The sequence below is a fragment of the Pogoniulus pusillus genome, chromosome 22, assembly GCF_015220805.1.
Source record: "Pogoniulus pusillus isolate bPogPus1 chromosome 22, bPogPus1.pri, whole genome shotgun sequence".
Lineage (NCBI taxonomy): Eukaryota > Metazoa > Chordata > Aves > Piciformes > Lybiidae > Pogoniulus > Pogoniulus pusillus.
In genome coordinates, this window is record NC_087285.1 from 18,131,315 (window position 1) to 18,158,503 (window position 27,189).

Consider the following 27,189-nt stretch of genomic DNA (forward strand, 5'->3'; position numbering starts at 1 on the left):
CTTCAGGCTGCACACCCCCAGCTCCCTCAGCCTCTCCTCATAGGGTTTGTGTTACCAAATCCCCCAGGTCATCCACATCATCTCAATGAAACTTCAGGTAACCACCCCCTTGCTGTCTTGCATTTGTTGGCCCTGACCACTAGAACACAGCACTGCAACTGATGCTGAGTGTAGAGCTCACAGAAGCAACAGCACTAAATTGCTTCAACACCTGTCCCAATATCTCTATGTAGCATCTTCTCTTGCTGTCAACAAATGGCTTTGGTGGCACACTGGTATAATGCTTACACAGCAGCTCTCCTTACAGCTGAGCTCTTATATACAAGACTCATCTGGCAGCTGAATATCTATCATACAGCCTGGGAAGCAGCTGAGTAGCAAACCTCAAGAATCTGAGGGTGCTTAATCAAGACATAATGGGAAAGTCTTCAAATATGTAAAAGGCAGCTGCAGGGAGCTGGTCTCTGGGATACTTATAGATGGAGCAAGGAATCAGAGACTACATACAAGAAGAGGTACTTGGACAGCAGCACTGCCTGGGGTTTAGGGCCACAGAGCACAGGAATAGCACCTGGGGAGGCTGTGAAACAGAACAAGGATTGCTTTGGAGTCACAGCTGACTGATGGACTCTCCATTCAGTAAGCAGGGGAAGCCCTTAGATTCTTGTACACTCTATCCCTGTCTGAGTCAGTTGAAGCTGGCAGACTTGAGGATGGTGGTTGGGTATGACACATCCAACCTGTGCAGCAAGGGTTGCTTCACAAGCATTGCTTTTCCAGAGCTGCTGGAACCAATCTCTCTGCATCTTCACTACCCCTTTGCATGGATGTGTCTGGCCCTGTTACTCTCCATTTCTGTGTTTTGCTCTTGGTGGATCTTTATGTTACAGAAAGAGAATCTGTTCCTATACATGAATAAATCATCTGAGCTGCCTCTTTGCAGCACAAGAGTGATTTGCAGAGTAGTAGATTAATCTATGTACCACATATGGTCTAAGCACATTGCCTTGTTTTCCCAGCATGACTGCAGAAACGCTTAACTTTGAGATTTTTCTGTTCACATGTCACATTCACAAACCTCCAGGCTTATTCCACCCTGTGCATGGCATTCCCCTCACTCCTTCCTCCTAAAAGGGAAACCCTTTTGTGAACAGATGCAATGGGGGATCATGGCGTGAAGTATTGGCCTGTGCCACTACACAAGGAGGGCCCCAAACACTCCCAGGAGCTGTTGCTGCCTGCCAGGAGCAGGAAGCCCACTGCAGGCTGTGCTGTGGAGCTCAGAAGTCAAAGCAGGACATTCAGCCCCTTAGTGTTTTCAAGAAGCCCAAATCATGTGCAGCTCTCCAAAGAGAACAGTCCTGGCTCTTTTCTGCTGTTGTGTGAGCCCAGGGCAGGCTTCACCTGCAAGTGGGCTCCAGCAGTTCAGCAGAAGTCATTCTTGTCCCATTTTTGGAGCATTGCCTGGGATGCTGCTTTTCTAACTGCCCTCCTTTCTCCCTTGCCATGGGGATATCTAAATAGCCCCATTTTTCTGGAGCAGCTTGCTCAGCAGCATGCATGGGGGAAAGCAGTTTCTGTTCTGATGTCCTGCACTCACATGAGGAGGGATGGTCAAATTGTTCCTATTTCACTTAGCATGCTTTGATTCCTTCCCTTCTTTAAATGCCCTGCCTGCTCAAACAGAAACTGTGCTAGCACTGGCCCCAAGAGCTTCCCCTGTGGTACCCCACAGCAGAAGTGAGTTACCTACTTTCTTCCTCCTCCTCCTTTGTACTGGAATAAACTCAACAGGCCCAGACAAAGCCTTTTCCATCTGTGCCTATCCAAATTAGTATAAACAAGAGATGTCAAAACAACTTGCCCATGTAACACTCACTCTCCTTTTTGCCCATCTGGAACAATTTCTCACAGGCTGCAGCCATCACAAACTGCAGACATCTTTGCAAAGGGCATCTCTGCTTCTAGCTTGTGGAAAGCTACAATGCTATAGGCAAAGATCTCCTCCTTCCCTGAAGTGCACTCAGTTTAACAACTGAGGGGGAGAATTGATTCTTGTGACTTTAGACGTGACCCAGGTGCTACATTCATGTGCATCACCAAGACACTTGGGATCAGAACGTGCTGAAAACAATACACATCTGTGGCAGCAGCAGCACAAGCAGTACTCAGGCCAGGTGGAATATGGAGGGAGGCTGCTCAGAGTGCCTTTCCCCTTCATTTGGATGCTCTGTCTCAGCCCTTTGACAGGCAGCAGCAAACAGAGAAGCATGGCTTTCTGTAAATGACTGCACATGCTGGCTCCTGCTGGGAAAAAGATGAGATGCTAAGGAACACAAGCAAAAGCTATCCTTCACGGGAGCACATTCCAGGACCCATTCCAAAGGACACACAGCTCCCCCCAAAGCTATCACCATCCTCCTTGAGGCACAGGAACATCAGCAACCTCCAACAACATAACTTGCTCAGGAAGTGGACAGACTTTCCTCAAGGGCTTTTAAGGTGGGTTTCTGAAAGAGTCCTGTCATGGCAGGAAAGAATAGGAGCAGCTGTTTTGTAGTATCTTAGAGGTGATGATCTCCTTGTGTCTTTCTGGAATAGTTTGTTTTCAACCTGCAGTTCTCCTCAGAGGAGCAGGTCTGTAATGGGCAATATCTTTTTAAACACACAACATATTCATCTGTAGCTCAGCAGGTGTCTTGGCAGGATTAGAGTCTCAGCAACTGTCCAGCTTTCCTACTTGAGTTAGCAAAGACAGCTAAGAGAAACCTAAAGACTCAGATATGACCTGGACTGGGCTGAGAGTTGGAGAGATGATCCTTGTCCTATTTCTGTCTGTGTAATCCTTAATATGAGGCACAAGTGTTGCAAATGTATGAGCCTTAAGCCCATTTCCCTGCATAGTACTTATCACAGGCTCTAGTTTACTGAAGCCTGGGTGCTGATCTCCCCTGCCCTGCTACAACTTGTCCTTCTGTACACACCAAATCTAAATCATATTACAAGCTGAGCTTTGCCTCCAGTGATCCATCTGCCTCATCCATATAGAATCTCAAATGCAGTCTCAGCATCTGCTTATTAAAACATAACTGCATTTTTTTACTCCTAAACTTTGGGAAGGTTATACATACATATAAAGGACACAACCCTATTGAACTTTAAGGCTCAGAAGACCAAAGATTGAGTATTACTAATGTGTGTTTTAAGCAACCTCACAGCTTCTGGGATTCTGACTCAGGAACTGGAACATCTGGTACAGGCAGCACTTCTGCCATGAAAGAGGTTGGCAGGCAGGTTTGTGCATCTCCAGGGTGAATTTGGAGGAGTTTGTAGCTAAAAGAATAAGTCTTATTAACCAATAAAGGTAATCCCATAGTATTCCCTTCATTCCAGGGAATTCCAGTTGTTAAACAAAAATAGAAGCTTTAAAGAACACTTAAGCCTCAGGCTGATCCATATGGAGGAGACTGAAGATAGCTGAAGACATTAATATAAAGCAAATTTCTTGTCACTCCCCATGTGGCAGTCAGCACAGGCTACAAAGAGATGTTAATAACAAGACAAGATGGCAGATGAGTGACAGCTACACAGCAGACTCTCCTCAGGAGCCCTACACTTGCTCAGGGAGCAGTCTGGGTCTCCAAATGGGGAATACTTCCCCCCACCACCCCTTTTAACATTGAGAGAATCAAACCAGAATTCTCCTATTAGATGTTAAGCAACTCAGTCCACAGTTCAATCTCCCATCACAAAGCCTGCAAAGAAAGCACCTGGGGAGTTCAGCTGCATGAGATTTGGGTGCTTTGATAGGCACCTAGTTGATTTTTTTTTTTGAAGGGTAACAGCTGAGAACACAATCATAGAATCAGTCAGGTTTGGAAGGAACCACAAGGATCATAGAATCAAGCAGGTTGGAAGAGACTTCCAACATCATCCAGCTCAACCTAGCACCCAGCCCTAGCCAGTCAACCAGACCATGGCACTAAGTGCCTCAGCCAGGGCTTTTCCTGAACACCTCCAGGGATGGTGACTCCACCACCTCCCTGGGCAGCCCATTCCAATGCCAATCACTCTCTCTGACAACAGCTTCCTCCTAACATCCAGCCTAGACCTCCCCTGCCACAACTTGAGACTGTGTCTCCTTGTTCTGTTGCTGCTTGCCTGGCAGAAGAGACCAACCCCACCTGGCTACAGCCTCCCTGCAGGTAGTTGTAGACAGCAATGAGCTCTGCCCTGAGCCTCGTCTTCTGCAGGCTGCATACCCCCAGCTCCCTCAGCCTCTCCACTTAGGGCTCTGCTCCAGGCCCCTCACAATCACCTATTTCCAACCCCCCTGCCATGGGCAGGGACACCTCACACTAGGTCAGGCTCTCCAGAGCCTCATCCAGCCTGGCCTTAAACATCTGCAGGGATGAGGCTTCCACCACCTCTCTCAGCAACCTGTTCCAGGGTCTCACTACTCTCATGGTGAAGAGCTTGTTCCTAACATCCAGTCTGAATCTCCCCATTTCCAGCTTTGTTCCATTCCCCCCAGTCCTATCCCTACCCGACATCCTAAAAAGTCCCTCCCCACCTTTCTTGTAGCCCCTTTAAGGTACAGAAAGGCTACAGTAAGTTCCCTTTGGAGATTTCTCTGCAGACTGAACAGCCTCAGCTCCCTCACTCTCCTCATAGCAGAGCAGCTCCAGCCCTCTGATCGTCCTCGTAGCACTTCTCTGGACAGCTTCCAGCACATTCATCTCTGCCTTTTGCTAGGGGCTTCAGAACTGGATGCAGTCCTCCAGGTGGGCTGCTCCTGTCTCACTTCTGATAGTAAGATGGACAAACTAATGTTCTTCAGGTGCCTTCAAAAATACCCACCTCATCAGCTGGCTTTGTGCCATCATCCAGCCACTCCAGCTTGTTTTTCTTTCAGCAGTGTTAATTATTGTGCTGCTTGTTAAAAAGACATTTTCATTACCCTTCAATCCCACGAAATGACAGCAAACTGCTGCAGCAGACAGCAGCATAAACAGTGGAAAGAAAACTGTTCCACCTTTAAAAAATTCACAGTGGTCTAAAAGGACAAGGAATAAACTCAATTTATTATTCACTAGAGAACATATTTTGTTATCCTGAATAAACACCTCATCAATGCTCAAAATCTGCCTGGAACAGCAGGGAAAAGGAGCTCACAGGATAACAGGTATTTATGCACTGCTTTTTAAAAGCAAGCAGACAGTGATGTGGCATGAATGTGAATAAGAAAAAACTGTGGGTTTGCTGGCTGCTTTTCTTTTCTTCTTCCTTCCTTTCCTTCTCCCTTTCCTCTTTTCTTTCTTACTTTTCCCTTTCCTCCGTCTTTTCCTCCTTCCTTTCTTCCTTTCTCCTTTCCATCTTCCTCTTTTCCTTCCTTCCTCCTTCCCTTCTCCCTCTCCTCCTTCCCTTCTCCTTCCTTTCTCACTTTCCTCCTTCCTCTCCTCCTTTCCTTCTTTTCTTCTTCCTTTCCTCCTTCTCTCCTTCCCCTCCTTCCTTTCATTCTTCCCTTCTTGCTTTCCTCCTTCCCTTCCTCCTTCTCTTCATCTCCTCCTTCCCTTCTTCATTTCTTTTTTCTTCCTTCCCTCCTTCCCCTCTTCCTTCCCTCCTTCCCTTCTCCTTCCTTTCTCACTTTCCTCCTTCCTTTCCTTCTTTTCTTCTTCCTTTCCTCCTTCTCTCCTTCCCCTCCTTTTCTTCTTCCTTTCCTCCTTCTCTCCTTCCCCTCCTTCCCTTCCTCCTTCCCTCCCCCTCTTTTCCTCCTTTCCTTCCTCCTTCTCTTCTTCATCTCCTCCTTCCCTTCTTCATTTCTTTTTTCTTCCTTTCCTCCTTCCCCTCTACCTTTCCTCCTTCCCCTCTTCCTTCTTCTCTTCCTTCCCTCCTTCCTTTCTTCTTTTCCTCCTTCCTTCCCTCCTTCCTATCCTTCTTCCCTTCCTCCTCCCTTCCTCCCTTTATTGAAACAAAAATCCCATCCAACCCCTGCCCTTGTTGGTTGGTGTTTGAGCGTAGAAGGTTTGTGGAGCACTGCCCTGCCGTTCTGCAGTGGGATTTCACATGGTCACGCTGTGATGCACCAGGGGAGCGCTGACTGCTTTGCCTTAACACACCAGCCAGAGAGCTGCAGTGGTTCAGGAGCTGATTCATGAGCTGCTCATACATCACTAAGGGACAGTGGCATCTGGTAGGGAAGGCAGGCAGATGGATAAGGGTGGTGACAGTTTCAAACATCTAATTTTAATCTGCTGCCACAAGCTTGCAGAGGCCCTAAATGACTTATGCCTTGCCTAACTGTACTGAGACAGGCAGAGAGGTCCAGCTTGCTTTGTGTAAAGAGAATAGTAACAAGGTGTGAGTTTATAGCAGCATGGGCTGGAAGTAGGAAGAGGCAATCAATTACTCCAGGAAAGATGCTAAAGCAGCATAGCCATAGTCACCTGGCACAACTACAGTACTGAAGAGCAGTTACAGAAAGCAAAACAGAGGAACTTATGTTAGCAAAAAAGGAAAAGTTTGGGTCTTTTCCCCATGGTGTTCAAAAGTATTTTTCAGATGGAGTGGAAAAGTCACGGAGCTTACTCTGTACCAGGGTGCTGACTGAGCCTTTATACATTGAAAAAGCACCATAAGCACTCAGATCCTATCGGAATCTTCACCCAGGCTGATCCAAATAGGGCCTGTGGCTTTGGGGAGCCCTCAACACTTAGTCTTCAGGGGATTTTCTTATTGTTACTGAAGGGAAGCTGATAGTCAGAACACAGTCACATAGTGGTCAGAGTGGAAGTGTGAAATCTCACTGCAAAGCCTGTCGTCACAGACTGCTGTGGAGGTACTCCACGTGTACATATGCACCTGTGCTGCCTGCTGTAGGGAAGTTACAAGGGACAAGCATTTCTATTGGATTGCAAAATATCTTCCTGGGGATCACAGAATGTTAGGGGTTGGACAGGACCTCCAGAGATCAGAGCCCAATCCCCCTGTCAAAGCAGGATCACCTAGAGCAGATCACAGAGAATGCATCCAAGTGGGCTTTGGAAGTCTTCAGAGAATGAGGCTCCACAGCCTCTCTGGGCAGCCTGTTTCAGCACTCCAACCCCCATTGTAAAACAGTGTCTCATGTCAAGGTGGGACCTCCTGTGCTCTAGATTGTGCCCATTTGTGCCTTGTCCTGTCACTGGGCACCACCAAAAAAGAGCCTGGCACCTTCAGCTTGACACCCACCCCTCTGATATTGATGGGTGCTTCTAAGGTCCCCTCTGAGCTTTTTTATTCCTGCCATGATCACTCAGGGAGCTGGGGTTGGTAAGCCTGGAGAAGAGGAGGCTCAGGGGTGACCTCATTGCTGTCTACAACTACCCGAAGGGAGGCTGTAGCCAGGTGGGGTTGGGCTCTTCTGCCAGGCAACCAGCAACAGAACAAGGGGACACAGTCTCCAGTTGTGCCAGGAGAAGTCTAGGCTGGATGTTAGGAGGAAGTTGTTGGCAGAGAGAGTGATTGGCATTGGAATGGGCTGCCCAGGGAGGTGGTGGAGTCACCATCCCTGGAAGTGTTCAAGCAAAGCCTGGATGAGGCATTTAGTGGTCTAGGTGACTGGCTAGGGCTGGGTGCTAGGTTGGCCTGGATGATGTTGGAGGTCTCTTCCAACCTGGTTGATTCTGTGATTCAATTTTTAATCCCCTTACAAGTGGTTAGGTAGAATGACCTCCCTTTTGCACTCCATGACTTACCACATATTGAAAGTATCATAGCAAGAATAAAACCATACTGTTTTGCTCCTCAGCTGACCCTCATATTTGTGCACAACTCGTACATCAACACTGAGGTCTCAGACAGCCTTGATTATCCTGTACTGCCATTGTATTTTGATTACTGCCTATTGTCCCCTGGAGATGTGCTCCAAGAAATATCTGCACTTACATGCCAGAAAATTGCTTTATTTAATATAAATTGAGGAATATGAAAAAACCAAACAAATAAACAACCTCTATGAGTATGAAGGAAGCTTTTTTTTTCCCTTCAAGGACAGCAAATATTGTTAGAGATCAAATAATAAAAGCAGCACATGCAATTGCATATGCTTATGTGCTGCTGCATCAGTGGCTACCACTGCTGGGATACATAAACTAAAACAGCAAGTGAAATTATGCAGCTGCTTCCCTATCAACACAGCTTAAATCAGTGCTTTCATCCTTCTAAACCTGAAGCATAGCACACAACACCAAGCCCTTGCCTTCTGCACTCAGCTATGTTGTCACTTACACATTGCCTAAGCAGGAAGCTTCAGGACACATTTTAATGCCATCAACATATGTTAGAAACAGCTAATACAAGCATCAGTTTTGCAGTGTGGGGCAGAAAACTCTTGCATTCATTTGTCGAAACAAGAAATCTCAGCAGCAATATGCAGTTCTGCCACACAAAGCCTGGCCACTGCTGTGGCTCTACTTGCAACAAACCTCTCCTCCACAGAACTTCAAGCTTCCAACAAATAATCAGTAGCAGAGACTCAGCTGAAAAGTTTATTTCAGTAGTAGAACCAAGCCCAGAGATAAGTTGGAGGAGAGCATCCATCTTCGAGCAGATTTTGCCTCCAGAGCTCTGGGTGGACAGGAGCTTTTCACTGAGGCTCCTGTGATGACAAGTTGCTTTTCTGGGTGATCATCGAATCACAGAATCAACCAGATTGGAAGAGACCTCCAAGATCACCCAACCTAGCACCCAGCCCTAGCCAATCACCTAGACCATGGCACTAAGTGCCTCATCCAGCCACGGAGTGGCTTCCTTGGCAGGTGGCAGTGAGTTGACTGCTTAAAAGTGGTCTCTGCAGAAGAAAAGGCAGCAGGCACAAATGGCTTTTTTGACTAGGGGAGATAGAATTGGTGTGGCTGAAGTAGGCAGTGGATTCTCCAGGTGAATCTGTTGTGCAAAGAAACTGCCTGAAGTCTGTTTGGGGCTACACTGCCTGGATCATGGAGGGTTTAGAGAGTGAGGTAGGAGGAAGTGATAAACTTTGCTTAGAGAATGGGGAGTCAAAATGGTTGCTGGCAAGTTTGGTCAGCTTTGCCTGTTCAGTGTGCTGCTACCAGCTGATGCTTTCATTAATTTTCTTACTGTGTCTTCCTCTTGCATAGAACTAAGCAAGCTGGAAGAGACCTCCAAGATCATCCAGGCCAACCTAGCACCCAGCCCTAGCCAGTTAACTAGACCATGGCACTAAGTGCCTCATCCAGTCTTTTCTTCAACACCTCCAGGGACAGCAACTCCACCACTTCCCTGGGCAGCCCATTCCAATGCCAATCACTCTCTCTGACAAAAACTTCCTCCTAACCTCCAGCCTAGACCTCCCCCAGCTCAATTTGTGTCCCCTTTTTCTGTTGCTGGCTGCCACTGAAGAGAAACAGGCCAAGAGAGAATGTGTCAGGTAAATGCTCTTACTCCAAAGTTCAGCAGAACTATTCCCAGGTCTGGATGCTGCAACACTGTTAGAACAGACAGGGAAAAAAAAAGGCTGTAGCAGTCTCTCATGTAAATTTAAAATAGGGAGATTTAATAAATGAAGCATGCTTAAAAATCCATCAGTAGCCCAGACTTAGTTCTCAGAGTTGATTCACTTTATTCAGTGATGTCTTATTTTCTGCTCTCTGCATATTGAACACTTTTTAGTAACACAAATGTTGAAAAATTATCTTACTATTATAGCCCGAGGATAAGGGAGGTAAAACTTGTAGGGAGAAGTTATACCTTGTAATAAACCAAGAGATCTTTATCAATGATACTCCAGAGCTGCTGGCTACCCTTCCCACTCCATGGTTCTAGCTAATTACTATAATTGGGTCATACCTACAATCCATTTTTCTCAGCTGAGGTTGGCTTGATATTTGTATTCATCTCTACCTGAACAAATGAGGCACTTGTGTAGCCAAAATCTTCTGTGTATTTAGGGCTATAATTACCTGCCTAAGACATATTCTTAGACAATCAATGACTTTCTGCCCAAAGTGCCACACAACAGCACAGATTTTCTCTGCTGTTATCTGAGAGTCGTTGATTTTGATGGCAGAAGAGAATAGCACAAGCCTCCTGGTAGCCACAGCAGCTAGGAGCTGTAGGGCTTGCAACCAACAACCCTTTGCTGATGGGGCCTGCAGTAGCCTTCATCTTTAGATGCAACTCCCAACCTTGCTTTGTATTGAATAGGTGGTCTTATCTCTGGATTCTTTCTTCAGGCTGTCTCAAAAGACAACAAGTGATGCTATGTTAACCTCTGCATTCTTCACATTCTCATGCTCTCCTTGCTATTAAGGAAATGTGTTGCTGCTTCTACTGAAAGGAAAGCTGGACTTTAGAAACAGCTCTACAACAGTTGAATTCTTGCCTGATACTATGGCTGTAAAAGTGCTAGCCCTGTTGGGTGGCCTGGATGTCCTAGATAGAAGCCCATATGTCCAGCACCTCTCAAGATGTCTTGTGGGAAGGTAAGAAAGAGAAATGCAAGGAAGAAAAATGATGAGCTGTGTTGAAAGTAAGCTGTGCTGCTTCCCAGGAGTTACAGGATGCCTCTGTGAGAGAGAAGGCCAAGACAATGGGCAGGTGTCCCAGGGGAAAAAAAACAAGGCATGGAGGGGAAGAATCTGTTAGAAAAACAAGGTTCTACAACATCTGGTTTACATTGATGCTCTGTGTTACAGGATGAAAAGAAGTAGCTCTATCAGTAATAAGAGGGGATTCTGCTGCTGCCCTGGTGGAGTCTGGCCACATTTCTCTCCAATGTCCTGCTCGACTTAGTGGGAAGCCTAAGGAACCAAAAATGGTAGCACAAAGCAAACCCACTTAGTGAGAAGCCTAAGGAACCAAAAACCAAAGCAAACCCTGTAACACTGCAAGGCAAGAAACAAGAACATCAGGTTGGCACTTACTGCACACAGATGTGCACAAAGACAGGGAAACTCAAACACTGTGCTAGTGACCTCACAAAACAAAGTAGTGGTATGAGAGTGTTGAATAAGATGCTTATTCCCCTCACTGTCAAATCTAAATTTGATCCAGGACTCAATCCCAAGTGGAAAACTTTCTGGGTGCAAAATTATCTGCTCCTTATCACTCCAGGAAAGAAGATGATAATTTCTATGAGGATGCTTGTAGCTAAATATAGCTCTTCCTTAGGTGACTGATTTTATGCTGAAATGCCTCCTTCAGAGCTGGGGAGAAGAGGGTTGTTAGACCTTTGGACAGCAGGAGTTATCTGTTCTTCACTCTGTTTGCCTTGGTTATTCATCTACTGAATGAAGTTAATAGCTCATTTCCAAGAAGCATTGTGAGAATGACATTAAAAACAGTGGGGCAAGCTGATAGCTCTGGATGTGCCAGCAGCTTCCTAACGTGTCTGAGGAAGAGCACAATCTCACTGCATTATTGCCTCCAGCACAAAAGCCTTGTTTAGAGGGGGCAGAGTTTGAATGTCGATCACGTAGGAAGGAAAGTTTTCATTTCATTAGAAATGACCAAAGCCTTTTATTGTTTGTCAGTGGCAGTATGTGGACTGCAGCCACTGGAGTTACACAGGTAGTAAGGGAGTGGGAATGTGCCTGTAGTAAGGGTTTGCATTTTCTGAAATCCATTATAAGCCTGCTGATGGAGTTGTAAGAACTGAGGATGCTCCAGCAGCAGACTGCTTATCCATGAGTGCTAGATTGTGTAGTCCTGCTCTAGCAGGAGGACTGGACTCAATCTCCTTGAATCCCTTCCAACCCCTCAGACTGAACACGAGGAGGAAGTTCTTCAGCATGAGAATAATGAGAAGCTGGAATGGGTTGCTCAGGGAGGTGGTTGAGGCCCCATGCCTGGAGGTGTTTAAGGCCAGGCTGGATGAGGCTGTGGGCAGCCTGATCTAGGGTAGGGTGTCCCCACCCGTTGCAGAGGAGTTGGAACTAGACGGCCCTTGTGCTCCCTTCCAACCCTGACTGATTCTATGATTCTAATATCCTGTGATCAGGGATGGTTGATCTCCCCTGATGGCTCTGTACCCATCTATGTGGGAATGCAAAGTGAAGAAGGATGACAGGCAGATGCTGACCTTGGCTCCCACCAGCTGCTGGCTACCTTATCTCAGAAAGGATAGATAACAGACACCTCATTAATGAGGAAAACAAGGTGTGGTTTATGCTGATGGAGGGGGTTGTCCTTGTCTAATTCTGCTAATGTTTAGGCATGTGCCTTATGCCCTGAGGGTATTTATTGAGAGCTGAATGATCAATAAAGGTCTCTGGCATAATTCACATTGAATCGCCTGGAGTCCATGTGGCATTGCCTTGATCACACTGATCTGTGGGGCCTTGACCACAGTCCCCACAGCAAGCTAAACAGGTTCTGCAACACATCTGTACTGGTCACACTGGGAGTAGTGGTGCTACTCCCAGCAACAAGCAACAACCATCCAGCTGTAGCAAAACACAGGTCACCACAACACATTGCCCATGGTCCAGGTATGGGCTCTAGGAACAAAACGGGATCTGCAGGATCCTGTCACACCCTGGGTTTAGAGCTTTAGCAACAATTTCAGTATTTCATCCTTGAGCACAAGCATGAAATTAACTTAGATGCTAGCACTTGAACCAGCCAACTCTAGGATTTCAGGCAGAAGACAGAAGTCCATGGTGTGTGCTGGCAAGTGGCTGTGCTTCTACAAATATGCCTGCAGACAGCTGCTGGTGTGGAAACAGGAGTGGGTTAGGCATAGGTGAGGTTCAGCCCAGGGCATGCAGCAAAACTGTACCAGGTGCTCTGAGCCAGTTTATCTCCAGTTGACATCCACAGTTTTGGCCTTCTCATCTGTTAGCAAATTAATTCTCAGTAAATGGGGCTTTGGAATAATTTGCTAGCAACTGTATTACTCCATTTTAGCAAGTCTCAATTAAAAGCTGATTTGCTTTCAGTAAAGGGCTTTACTTCATTCCTGTGCTCATCAATATTATCATTTCTGGGCATTATTAATCACAGCCATATGTAACAGGCAAGGGAAGAACAAAAAGTGGCAGCTGCCTGAAAATGGGTTTACAGTAAATGGTTTTCTCCTGTGGAGACCTCCAGGATGCATTTAGCAATGCTCTGAAAATAGATCAAAAGTGAATTAGTGAAACAGATCGAAGTGCATTTACTTTAATCCAGGGGAGTTTCCTTCATTCTGATTCCAAGTCCTGATAAAGTTCTGGTTTTGATGCCCATCCTGATAAGATTCTCATTCTGCTTCTATTTGCTCCCTGATCCTGCTGTATCTCCACACTAAGGCAGCTATGAACACAGTGCAGCCTGGTAACAGGTTGCTACACTAGCAGCAGGCTCAGCTAGTCTTGAATAGCATTTGCTGCACTGTTGAAAGTTTAGTTTGCAGTGTTTCTTTATATACTACACAGACGTTGCCACTTCATCCCTCAGCTCCTTTCCAGAATGCAGATAAATAGTTTAGAAACCTCACCAGCAAAATCCTTCTCTGATCCTAGTATTAATCCCAGTTTCTAGTCCATGGCATAACTCTGTCTCTCACCTCACATTTCTTTCCTGAGCAGCTACAGAAATGCTTATTGAAGTAGCATGACTCCAGCATTCACATAGCAGAAAAGTGCTCCATATAGACAGTTTGACATAGAGTGAGGTAGTCTTCAGTCTTAAGAGGTCTGGGGTGACTTTACTGTTGATAAATGATGCTTGTTTCCAATACCCTGGGTCCTTCAACACCAGAAAATTCTGCCACATGAAGCTTAGCAAAGAGAGCTGGGGAAAGGATCCTGCTGAACTCCAAGAGCATGCTTGTGCTCAGTCATGACCTCACATACTGCTGTCTGCCTTGGCATAGTCACATTTCCCATGTCCCAGCACCAATGTTTTGACTTTCAGCTTAGACTCAGCTGGATAAGTAATTTTCCCCCCCTTCTAATCTAAGTCAAATGTAGAACAGCAGCATCATACCCTAAAGCTAGTGAGTCACCAAAAATTGTGCGAGACCTTGGCCCACTTTTCACCAGGTTACCTGGCTCTAAAGGATTTAACATCACTGTTGTGTCATGAGATATTCTGAAGCTCTTTCTGCAGTGCCTGTAGCCATATTTCTGAATATAGATTTTCACTTTCCAAGTTTAGAGATGTAGTCACTGTGGATCACACAGCTACTACATGTGCAAACAGAGTGGGTAATGAAAGAAGTTTAGAGCAGGTCAAACAAACTTGTACCTTATACTGAACTCTACTCCAGGAGGTAATAACTGCAGAAGGTCAGATCTGAGATGTGAACCTTAGCCACAAATTCCCTTTCCAACTGTTAAACAGCACCTGCCAAATCCAGTAGGAATCCTTTCACTAACACTGCTTTGCATAAAGCCTTGCACTAAGGCTTTGGATAAAGCCCTCAGTTACCACACTGTGGTGAAGGTTAGTGTTCATTGTATTACAAAAAGTAAATCAGCAAATATTTAACTAACAATAATCATTCTGAGTAAAAGAGAAGTGGCAACGCTCCCCTCGGAAGCTAACCAAAGTAAATTATGTGAATGATTTAGAACAGCCTCATGGCTGGATTCTGAAGAGACAGTTCTATCTCTACAGCACTTCAGTTTCTAGTGCTGGTCAGTTGGCACAGTGGCTCTCAAGGCAGCTAGCACTGACACAGAGGTGGAAAAGGGACAGAACATTTGAGAGCTGCAGAGCTTGTAATAGGAGAAAGTTTGTTTGGAGAGTTGCACCCTGGTGCATCTAATCTTCAGGAGTAGGAGATTGTTTCTTTTTACAGAATCATAGAATCAACCAGGTTGCAAGAGACCTCCAAGATCATCCAGTCCAACCTATCACTGAGCCCTAGCCAGTCAACTAGACCATGGCACTAAGTGCCCCATCCAGGCTTTGCATGAACACCTTCAAGGACAGTGACTCCACCACCTCCCTGGGCAGCTGTGTCATGTTCCTTCCCTGCTCCTAGAGTTCCATGGTCTATTCTCAAAGTTTGGCCAGACAAGGTGAGCTACTCTGACATATAAAAAAGCAAAACCTGTGGCTTAGGCTGTTTTAGCAACAGTCACTGATGTGGACAACATGACCTCTAAAAAGAACTCTCACCTTCTCCCTCACACTTAAAAAAAAATAAATCACCCAGACTAGACTCAGCCAAACTGGGAATTGGAATGGAGCTTTCTGTTTTACAGCTTAGCACAGCGTACAAGCAGACATTTACAATATATACAGCTAGGAGGAAGTTCCTCACAGAGAAAGAGATTTGCATTGGAATGGGCTGCCCAGGGAGGGAGTGGAGTTGCAGTCCCTGGGGGTGTTGAAGAAAAGCCTGACTGAGGGTGACCTCATTGCTGTCTACAAGTACCTGAAGGGAGGCTGTAGCCAGGTGGGGTTGGTCTTTTCTGCCAGGCAACCAGCAACAGAACAAGGGGACACAGTCTCAAATTGTGCCAGGGGAGGTCTAGGCTGGATGTTAGGAGGAAGTTGTTGTCAGAGAGAGTGATTGGCATTGGAATGGGCTGCCCAGGCAGGTGGTGGAGTCACCGTCCCTGGAGGTCTTGAAGAAAAGCCTGGATGGGGCACTTAGTGCTGTGGTCTGGGTACTAGGTTGGCCTGGATGATGTGGGAGCTCTCTTTCAACCTTGTTGATTCTATGATTCTAGTCCCACAGAAACGGACCTTATTATCTGCATTTAAAGCACCTTAGCTCTTGACACTACAGCAGCAGAAGGAAATAATTCCTGTATTTTTAAAATGTCTTTGAGCAAATCTTCTAGAAAAGTTATTTCAGGTCTTTATTAGATGTGATTCTGCTCCTAGAGATAGTGACTTTTTCTTTTTTTAAACCACCAGCTGAAAAGTTACTTCTATTTTAATGACTAAGAAGTGGGCTTAGGGCTTGAAAATATGTCCTGTGTATATAGTACTGACCACACAGATTTCAGCACTGAGTCCCTGTACAATGTTCCAAGTAGATTTTTTTCCTAGGGCTTTCCTTCAGCTACAACAGAAGTCTCAACAGGGTTTTTCTACCCTTAAAGAAGTTTCATTCAGACAATGTTCTTACTTTGTTAAAGGTTATTTGGTCATCTGCTGCACCCAATTAATCAGAAGACTAAAGATACCCATCACTTGTGTTGATCCAAGTGTCTTTTCAAAGTCAATTTCTTTCAATTCATTTACTCAAAGAGAGAGAGAGAGAGAACTCCTTTTGCCCTACATGGAGCGAGCAGTTCACTCAGACTATAAAACAAAGCATGAAGCTCCAAAGCCCAGCTTTTCTTCACCCTCATTAGTTCCTGAGTGGTTAAAAGGTCACTTGAGATGGAGTCTAGGTATGGATTTTAGACCTTGATTAGAAAATAGTCTATAGTCATAAAGTCAAGCAGAAGAAGCTGCTACGAGTCAAAGCTGACTGCATAACACTTTGGAATATAAATTCCTTGGAGCAGAAACAATTTTTTACTATAAAATGGCATCCTGCCAGCCCAGTGGGACCAAACTTGGTCAACCTGTAGGCATTATGGTAATGTGTGAACTTTAAAAAGTCTGGAAATAAGGTTGACTGAACTCCATAGAGCAAGAAGTCTCTGTTGTGGTGTGCTCGAACAGCATTCACTAGGCTGAGGTCCCCAGTGCCCTATCCATACAAGAGATACAAGACAAAGAGACTTCTCTAGAAATGCCAAAGCAGTGTCAGGAGTCTGCTGCATGCCTCAGGCTGCCATAGTTAAGTCAGACCAGGTTCAACTGCCAGGGGCATGGGAGTCAGGCACTGCATCGCTTTTAGCCTCCTTGAATTCCATAGCGTGAGTAAACAGCTTACTTGCAGTGGAGCTGGGAGGGGCTTTTGTGTACAGGCTCAAACATGCTTTAGATTTACAAGTGGAAGCTTTGAGCCCTGTCATCTCACCATCCTATTGCATGTGGTAGGATAACAGCCACTGGCCTCCCACTGCAATAAGTACTGGAGGAGTTCTCATCTCTCCCAGCCCTATTATTTAAGGATCTACTAACTGGAAAGCAAAGAATCGTAGAATCAGTCAGGGTTGGAAGGGAGCAACCAGTTCCAACCTCCCTGCCATGGGCAGGGGCACCCTATCCTAGATCAGACTGGCCAGAGCCTCAGCCAGCCTGGCCTTAATCCCCTCCAGCCATGGGGCCTCAACCACCTCCCTGGGCAACCCATTCCAGCCTCTCACCAGTCTCATGCTCAACAACTTCCTCCTCACAGCCAGTCTGAGCCTACTCACCTCCAGCTTTGCTCTATTCCCCCTAGTCCTGTCACTCCCTGAGAGCCTAAAATGCTCCTCCCCAGCTTTTTTGTAGGCCCCCTTCAAATCCTGAAAAGCTACAAGAAGGTCACCTGGGAGCCTCCTCTTCTGCAGACTGAGCAGCCCCAGCTCTTTCAGTCTGTCCTCATGGCAGAGGTGCTCCAGCCCTCTGATCATCATCTCTTTCTAATATGACTTTCAGGTCTTAATACATTTAAAAGCAGATGAAGGTTAACAAATCCAAGTTCTAGTATAGTAATTTGGGAGTCTTCTTGAGGAACACCTCTCAGCAGTGAAAGGGTATAGCCAAAAGACAATACAAGGGCCTCCTTTCTTCTCCTTTCATCCATTTTCAGACATTTGGAATTTAGCTTCCCCAGCTGCTGATACTGTAAAAATGTTGCTTGGCAACATGGCAACAGGGGAAAAAGAAAAGCTTCAAAAACATTAGGAGTTTTTGTCCTTAGAAATGTACTAGTTCAGCACATCCAACCTCCTACAGATCCATTTTAGAGGAAAAGAGGCACAATGATTTCACCCCTGTGAGCCAGTTCCAGCAGTCTCTAAGGCAAAGCACTCAAGATGGAAGAGAAGAGGTGCCCTGAGATGAAGGGGTTGGAGAGGGCCCTACATGGGAGTCGTAGGCAGTGTGCCAGCTCTGCTCCCCTATCTAATGCTGTGTTGGACTTGATCTGTGAGGTCTCTTCCAACCCTGATGATACTGTGATACTGTATTCATCTGCTGTCTCAGGCAACAGATGACACCTGTGGGCAAGGCTTTAATTGCATGTGAAGAGGCTACATCTTCCTCCAGAGGGTTCTGCCATAACATCAGAGTGTGCATCCTCAGTAACAAGATGCTCAAACAGTGACTTGTGGGGAGATAACTCTGCTGACAGAAGTGATAGTAGTAAGGTTGAGAAGCAAGCACAGGCTGCTGAAGAGACAGTAAACCCAAGGCCTTAACTCTTCAAAGCAGTTCTAGAAGCAGTCACACAAGGAAGAGACAACCAGTTAATTGTAGTTAATAGTCACTTAAGTCAGCATTCACAGAACATGTTACAGAGTGATTGGTATTGGAATGGGCTGCCCAGGGAGGTGGAGGAGTCACTGTCTCTGGAGGTGTTCTGGAAAAACCTGGATGAGCCACTTAGTGCCATGGTCTAGTTGATTGGATAGGGCTGAGTGATAGGATGGACTGGATGAGCTCGGAGGTCTCTTCCAACCTGGTTGATTCCATGATTCTTTCCTCCCTCTCTCCTCTTGCACTGGAACTTATTTCAGGGCATTTTTGACCTTCACAGATCTGTTTCTGATTTATACTGCTGAATCAGGGTTATAAGTATCTCATCCATAAGTCAGAACACAGCTTTACATCCAGACAAGATATTCTGATTTGTTCAATCCAAGGAGCAAGTGATGCAAGTTCTTGCAAACACAGAAGTAAGCTTTTTAAAGCAAGATTCCAAAAGGCATCGATCTTTATTTAGCTGGAAGTAAACAATAGTCCAACATAAAGAGTTGTGATGGCAGCACAGAGACTCTTCAGCATTGTAGGGCACCATTCCTGTTGATATTAATACAAAGAAGAAATCTAGATGGAGGGTTTCATAAGATCAGCGTCAAGGAGTTTGCCAGGTTTGAGTTGTATCTATTGAGCCTTGCAGTTAACAAAACAGAGGGAAATATGTAAGGACAGGTTGTAGAAGTGGGAGATTCTAAGCAAATCCCATACAGTATCATACATAGCCCCTAAACAATGGTGGAAAACTGCAGAGAAGCAATCTCTGAATGCAGTGGTGTGAAGATCAGGACAGCTCACCTGCAACAAAGAGCCATTGGAACACCAAAACATCAGGCCAAATCAGCAAGGATTTGGGAAGTCTTTGAACAGTGTGTAGGGAACTTAACACTCCTCCAAAAGATTGCTGGTAGCCTGCTAACTCAAACTTCTGCTGCAATGCCAATTTAATTAACATGCTTAACTGCTCAGAGATCTCCAAGATTATTCATGGGATTGGCAGACTTTTCTCACTGCTAATTGTGTTACTTTGCAATGAACAAGAAGGAGATGAATGAGTACAGTAGCCCCATCTTTTCCTGCCGAAGGAGGAGAGTCACACCAAGTAATTTGACTTTGACATACTGTCTTGTTTTCACAGGTTTGGGTTGTATAAATAAACATGTGTGAGCTGCTGAAAGCTAATGAGCTGGATGGCAGCAGAATGAAGTCCTCCAGTGGCTGCTTTCAGCACAGCGACTTGGCAGCGCATCCTGGTGCAGCCATCCGACACAGCAAAACTCAGTTTACCTTCCAAAGCACCACACTGTGCCATGCAGGCTCCTTGTCTGGACAGCATCTCTGTCTGTGAACACTGCCCAGAGGCTCTGATCAAAGCTAAAGTCTCCCTAGCTGAACTGCTGCCATGAGAACTCTTCTTGTTTGACCATCACTTCCTAACAACAGGAGGGGACAGAAATACAGTGGTGGGAATTGCTGGCATGGGCAGAGCCTGAGGTTAAAGCAGATAAAACAAAGGATACTTAAGGGATGATGACATTGCAGAATCTCAGAATGGTAAGGCTTGGAAGGGACGTCTAGAACATGCAGTCCAACCTCCATGCCAAGCAGGTACACCTAGATCAGGCTGCCCAGGATTGCATTCAGGCAGGTTCTCAAAGTCTCTAAAGAAAGGCTGAAAAGCCTTTCAGGGCAGCCTGGTGCTCCATCACCCTCAAAGTCAAGAAGATTATCATCAAGCTCCAGAGGAACCTTCTGTGTTCAAATTTGTACCCACTGGCCCTTGTCCTATCAGTAGGCACCACTGAAAACAGCCCAGCCCAGTCCTTGTGACCTCCACCCTTTAGATATTCACATGCATTTGTAGTAGGCACCCTCAACCTTTTCTTTTCCAGCCTAAACAGCCTCAGGTCTCAGCCTCTCCCCCTGAGAGAAATGCTCCAATCCCCTAATCATCTTCATGGCCCTCAACTGAACTCTGCAGCAATTCCCTACTTAGTAGTTTAGAACATCCTTCCTAAAGAGCCTGATGCTCCCCGAGTCATTCATCTGTTTACACTGAGGCTGGAGCAGCCAGAAAGGAGACTATCAGCAGCATAAAAAGGCACAGAACTGTTTTGGGTCCTTGGGGTCCTTCTTGCTTTGAGAAGAGGCCTCCAGCTACACCAAGGGACAAGCTTGCAGTTTCTTTGTTCTGTGAAGATGAAGTTTGGAATTGAGCCTCAGGGCTCTTCTACAAGGAGTCTAAATATAAACTTGCACCCATAGATTTGGTGAAGGCTTCGATGCTGATTTCAACCCTAAATGTCAGTGCAAGATTAAATGTTAAAGTCAGTAGTTATGGCTTGTAGCTCCTGGAAATACACACACATGTCTAGAGGCATCCAATTCCTTCAGTTTAATTGCAGACATAATTAGCTTCTGTACCTAGGCATAAGGAGTGAAGAGCTAAAGGCAAAGTTAATAAAAGTTAACAACAGCTCTTACTCAAGTGGTACCTTCAGGATTTCTCCTGTCAACCTCCAAACACCCTTGCACAAGTGTAGAGGTGCTGTTAATGTCAAAGTTTCTAGGGGATCTTTTTCAGGCTCCGTTCCCACTCAGAGGGGAAAAAGTTTGACTCGTTGGGCATTTAAGAGAGGATCAAGCTCTGATATACCACCAGTGCTCCCCCACCATCCCCCATGTCCATGGAGAAGCTGTTTTCTCCCAGGCTGAGCACTGAATCAAAGCAAGCTCTGCAAGAAAGCAGTGCTCCCAAACAGGGAGTGAAACAGAATTCCAGACAGGCACTCCTTCCCATATAGCCTACATATATTTGCACTCTAATGCCTCTTGACCAAGCCCACTGAAGCTTGTGGATTCAGAAGCAATATTAATGTGTGTTTGGCTGAGCTCTGACTTGATTTCTACAGCCTATAATACCATTACAATATTGCATTATGACAAACTAAGCTCAAATCACTGAGCATAGTGGTCTGTACTTTAGACCTCTACTGCTCAGCAGAGAAATCACATTTGAAAATAAGATTCAATTCCAAGTAGCTCAAGTTTTCAGCTCTTTATTCCCTTCAGGAATTAGCTCATCAAATTGCTCTGTGTTTTACTCTTAAATAAGTATGTGAATAACAAATCATTCTCTTCAGTTGCCATTAGCCCTACTGAATAACAAATGATTTCTGATGTTTCTTATTCCTTTCAGAGTGTAAAGCTTGGCAGTTAGCAGAGGAACATCACCACACACAAAAAAACCGAGTAAGACACTTTGATGTTCCAGATGAGGGAAACAGCCATGCAGAGGCACAGACTCAACATTGCTCTACATGTGGATTCTGCAATTTGCATAGACAAGAAGCAAGTCCTTCCCTTCCCCCCAGTTATACTCATACTGAATTTGCAGTGTGATCATAGAATCAACCAGGTTGGAAGAGGCCTCCAAGATCATCCAGCCTAACCTATCACCCAGCCCTGGCCAATCAACCAGACCATGGCACTAAGTGCCTCAGCCAGGCTTTACTTCAACACCTCCAGTGACAGCAACTCTACCACCTCCCTGGGCAGCCCATTCCAATGCCAATCACTCTCTCTGTCAACAACTTGCTCATAACATCCATCTTAGACCTCCTTTGGCAGAACTTGAGACTGTGTCTCCTCATTCTGTTGCTGGTTGCCTGGCAAGAGACCAACCTCACCTGGCTACAGCAATGAGGTCAGCCCTGAGCCTCCTCTTCTGCAGGCTGCACACCCCCAGCTGTTACTGTGTGCAACTACCTGAAGGGAGGCTGTTGCCAGGTGGGGTTGGGCTCTTCTCCCAGGCAACCAGCAACATAACAAGTTGAGCTGGGGGAGGCCTAGGCCGGAGGTTAGGAGGAAGTTGTTGCCAGAGAGAGTGATTGGCAATAGAATGGGCTGCCCAGGGAGGTGGTGGAGTCCTCATCCCTGGAGGTGTTGAAGAAAAGCCTGACTGAGGCACTTCGTGACATTGTCTACTTGATTGTCTAGGGCTGGGTGCTAGGTTGGCCTGGATGATCTTGGAGGTCTCTTCCAACCTGCTTAGTTCTATGCAAGAGGAAGACACAGGAAGAAAATTAATGAAAGCATCAGCTGGTAGCAGCACACTGAACAGGCAAAGCTGACCAAACTTGCCAGCAACCATTCTGACTCTCCATTCTCCAAGCAAAGTTTATCACTTCCTCCTACCTCACTCTCTAAACCCTCCATGATCCAGGCAGTGTAGCCCCAAACAGACATCAGGCAGTCTCTTTGCACAACAGATTCACCTGGAGAATCCACTGCCTACTTCAGCCACACCAATTCTATCTCCCCTAGTCAAAAAAGCCATTTGTGCCTGCTGCCTTTTCTTCTGCAGAGACCACTTTTAAGCAGTCAACTCACTGCCACCTGTCAAGGAAGCCACTCCGTGGCTGGATGAGGCACTTAGTGCCATGGTCTAGGTGATTGGCTAGGGCTGGGTGCTAGGTTGGGTGATCTTGGAGGTCTCTTCCAATCTGATTGACTCTGTGATTCTATGATCACCCAGAAAAGCAACTTGTCATCACAGGAGCCTCAGTGAAAAGCTCCTGTCCACCCAGAGCTCTGGAGGCAATATCTGCTTGAAGATGGATGCTCTCCTCCAACTTATCTCTGAGTCTCTGATACTGTTTTTTTGTTGGAAGCTTGAAGTTCTGTGGAGGAGAGGTTTGTTGCAAGTAGAGCCACAGCAGTGGCCAGGCTTTGTGTGGCAGAACTGCATATTGCTGCTGAGATTTCTTGTTTTGACAAACTGCAATAAAGAGCAATGAGAGTCCTAAACTGCATCTATATGACACAGGAAGATGACAGGCAGGCCTGGGATCTCTAGCAGCTCAGGAGCAAGTATGGGACCAATCAAACCCATGTAGTGACATTAAAATGGCACCCAGATGCCTCTTAGTAAGCCCTGCTGATAATAATAGCATCAGCCTAAGACAGCTTGGCTTTCAGCTAGCTTTGCCCACACCCTGAGCCAGTATGCACTCCCAGACCACACTGGGAGACTTTGCCAGTAACAGTGCTGCCAATATGCCAGCACCAAAGCCTTATGTGAGGTATGATGTCCACAGAGAAACTGTAAGTAGGATGCTTAAAGACCTCCTTGGCCACCCTCAAACAGAAGAAAACAACTGACTCATTTTTCCAGGGCTGTGGGGTGTAAGATGCATAAACAGCTTTAAAAACTTCCTTGCAGCTTTTAGAAGTTTTCCTCAGAATGACAAAAAAAAAAATCCCAAACCAACAAACCCAGGCTTTGAGCCAAAAAAACAAAGCTCTTAGCATAAAACTTTAATAAAGAACAAAGAATATCTATTTCATCTCTCCAAGGTATCTCCAGCACTACACAGAAAGGGATTTCAGCAGCTATTAGCTGACTAGTTTCATTGTAGTTTGAGAGACTCATTACAGTGCTCTACAATTATTGCCAACTCAGACTAAATTACTGGCTTCTCTGGAAGTGAGAGATGTAAACAGCACTTAGGAGACAAAGACCTGCTCCTGTCAAGTCAATACGAGTCCAGCAACGTCCCCAGTCTGTGGAACAGCAGTCAAATGTGTGTCCACTCCCCAGCAACAACCTCTCCACATCACTTCACCTTCAATTCGAGCAGTAGAATGAAGCAGAGGTATTGCACAGGTTCAGCTGAAGGCTGGGAACTGACAATGCTTCAACCAAAGCATTTTTACTCATCTAAAAACCTTCCTCAACCCTCATGTTCACAGCCCAAACCCTCCCTTGGTCCTCCAGTACTGGATACAGTCTCACAGCTTACTAGAGGAAGGGAAGGAGAGATTCCAGCGCAGAGCCACAACGGTGATGAAGGAAGTTGAACATCTTCCTTATGAGGAGAGCCTGAGGCAGCTGGGGCTGTGCTGCTTGGAGAGGAGGAGACTGAGGGGGGACCTCATTCATGTTTGTAAATATGTAAGGAGTGCCAGGAGGCTGGAGCCAGGCTCTGCCGGGGGATGCCCAGTGACAGGACAAGGGGCAGTGGGTGCAAGTTGAGGCATAGGAGGTTCCATGTGAACCTGAGGAAGATTTCCCTGTGAGGGTGGCAGAGCACTGGAATAGGCTGCTCAGGGAGGTTGTGGAGTCTCCCTCTCTGGAGATATTTGAGAACTATCTGGATGCATTCCAGTGTGAGCTGCTCTAGGTGATCCTGCTCTGGCAGGAGGCTGGACCTTTCTAGGTACCTTCCAGCCCCTGACATTCTATGAATGTGCATTACAGGAAAGGGAACAGGCAGCTGACCAGTGGAGATGGTGAAAGGGAGGATGGGGGCTCCCTTTTATAATCTGGCACTATGACCTACAGGTCACAAAACCTCAGTTTCCTTCTGAGTGAAGCTCCAGCAGAATGCATCATTGGGTTATTTCAGAATACCCTGAGGTGGAGCTCAGAGCCCTATGCAAGGAGAAGCAGCCTAGTCATAGAATCAGGGACCACAAAGATCAGCTGCTTCCAACCCCCCTTGCTATGCCCAGGGACACCCTACCCTACATCAGACCACCCACAGCCTCAGCCAGCCTGGCCTTAAACACCTCCATCTATGGGGCCTCAACCACCTCCCTGGGCAACCCATTCCAGCCTCTCACCACTCTCATGCTCAACAACTTCCTCCTCACATCCAGGCTGACTCTCCCCACCTCCAGCTTTGCTCCATTCCCCCCAGTCCTGTCACTCCTGAGAGCCTAAGTCCCTCCTCAGCTTTTTTGTAGCCCCCTTCAGATACTGGAAGGCCACAAGAAGGTCACCTGAGAGCCTCCTCTTCTCCAGACTGTACAGCCCCAACTCTTTCAGTCTGTCCACACAGCAGAGCTGCTTCAGCCCTCTGAGCATCCTCATAGTCACCTGCCTTTCTTCAAGGACCTGCAGAAAGCAGGTCAAAAGAATTGACCTCCAGCTTTCCTGGTAACTACTGAAGGAGCTGCAGATTGGGGGTGGTAGGAATTAGAGACTGATTTGATATAAAAGACAATGAAGTTTTTAATCAGAACTGGAAGAAAAAAACCCAGGATAGCTCATGCCAAGACCACCAATGGAGCCCAAGTGATATGAAATGAAGCAACCAGAGCAGATGACTGAAACAAGGCAGTAGAACCACATCACTGAGAGCAGCCTGTGCCAGCCTGGGGCAACTTAATGCTTTGGTTTTGTCAGAATCAATTTTTGTAAAGCAAAACCTATTCATTCAGAAGATCTCCCATCAGTTACTCTGCCATGCCTCCTCTCCACCCCCAATTTAGTACCTTAAGGAAGCAATTTCTTGCAGAAGAAAAGGGGAGTAGCTCACTGCTGCCATAACAGGGCACCCCTGCAAACCCACCTGCCTCCCAGCACTGCAAATTACCAACACCAGACACAGATCCATAACGCTCCTCAGCCACACAGCAGCTCAGAACCCAGCTTTAAATAGCCTTCCTTCTTCTCTACTGGTCTTTGCCACCTCCAGTTAAACCACCAGGCATCAAAGGAGCCCAATTCCAACCTCCACATCCCTTAGGAAGCAGCCCAGTCCTCTCCACACAACCTACAGAAGTGCTTCAAAAGTATTTCAGCAAGAGCTGATGAGCAAAGGACTTGCTTAAGCTTGTACAACCTCAGGGTAACAGACACAGTTTTAGACTCTCAGTAGTAAACACCTTGTGTCCTACCTTGCAGTTTTAAGCTGGCTTGAGCCTTCCAAAGGTGGAGAAAAGCTTGCAGCAGACACTTGCAGTAGCTCAGCACCCACACAACCAGCACAGCTTTGCTCTCTTTATAATGCCTACCCAGCACCACCTGCAGCTAGCACCTCCCTTTCACCAGCTGTGTTGAGTTGAAGGATAACAAACGTTTCACCTAACCCATCATGTCCAGGTTCATGTTCACTCCAGGGCAGTGTGTTGTAGGTGCTACCTGCCCACTGGAGAAGCAGCCTGTTCTGCTGAGTGGGATGTGGCAGTTCTTTGGCTTGCTGTCTTGCCTTGTCACCTCAGGACAAGTCTCTTGATCTCCCTGGTCACCCAGTGGTCAAAGTAATCTTGGGCCCAGCAAGCTGGGCAGGCCAGGAGTTCAGACAGAAATTATAACCCACCTGGAAAACACAACCCCCACTTAAAAATGCAATTACAAAGGGCACCAAAGCCAAGATAACTTCTGGTATCTCAGCTCTGCGGACATCCTTTCAGGGCAGAGCTCAGACCCCAGCACACAGCAAACTGGTGGTTGTTAATCAGAGTTTCCCTCCTCTGCAGCCCAGGAGGGAAGGTTAAATGCCAGCAAGACCTTATCTTTCTCCAAGCAGCCATTTTGGGTCTCTGTGCAGAGTGGTGATGAATAAGGGAGTATTTCTCCTTGGCAAGGCTCTCCATCATGTTAAGTGAAGGCTTGACAGGCTCTGCTGCATGCAGTCTGCCCTGCATTTTGACTTCAGGAAAGAGTGAGCAGCAGTTTTGCTTCCAGGGTCATGGTTTCAAGTTGGCAGTAGCACAAACAACGGCACAAGGGTTTAGAGAAAGCAGAAAATGCATGGAGTAGGTAGGATCCCAGTTGGAGAGGTGCACAAGTCCAGTGAGTGGGAAGGATGTGCCTGATTCTCAGTTTAACTGAGCTTCACTGCTGCTAACCTCTCCTTTCTCCTCACGATCTCACGCCTTACAGCAAGCAGATCTGAGTGTATTTGGTACAGATAAACACCCTGTTTGCCCCACTGTGTTCACTATCCTCTGCATTAGACTGATAATAACTAGGTTAGAGGGTACTAACCAGGTTAGGGAGATGTTTGTGAGCCTTGGAAGGTACAGAACGTGCAAGGGTAGGGTGGCTTCTTGAGAAGGACTGCAGAACAATAAACATGCACTCAGAAAGTGGCT

At 46.3% G+C, this 27,189-nt stretch overlaps 1 long non-coding RNA gene across 1 annotated transcript; it reads right to left on the reverse strand.

The window, feature by feature from the left end:
- Positions 1-1,493: 1,493 nt before the first annotated feature.
- LOC135185020 (uncharacterized) lies at positions 1,494-26,061 on the reverse strand. Its single transcript, XR_010306329.1, has 2 exons — positions 25,990-26,061; positions 1,494-2,304 (listed from the first exon to the last, which is right to left on the reverse strand). It is a non-coding gene; the product is annotated as an uncharacterized LOC135185020 (long non-coding RNA).
- Positions 26,062-27,189: the final 1,128 nt, after the last annotated feature.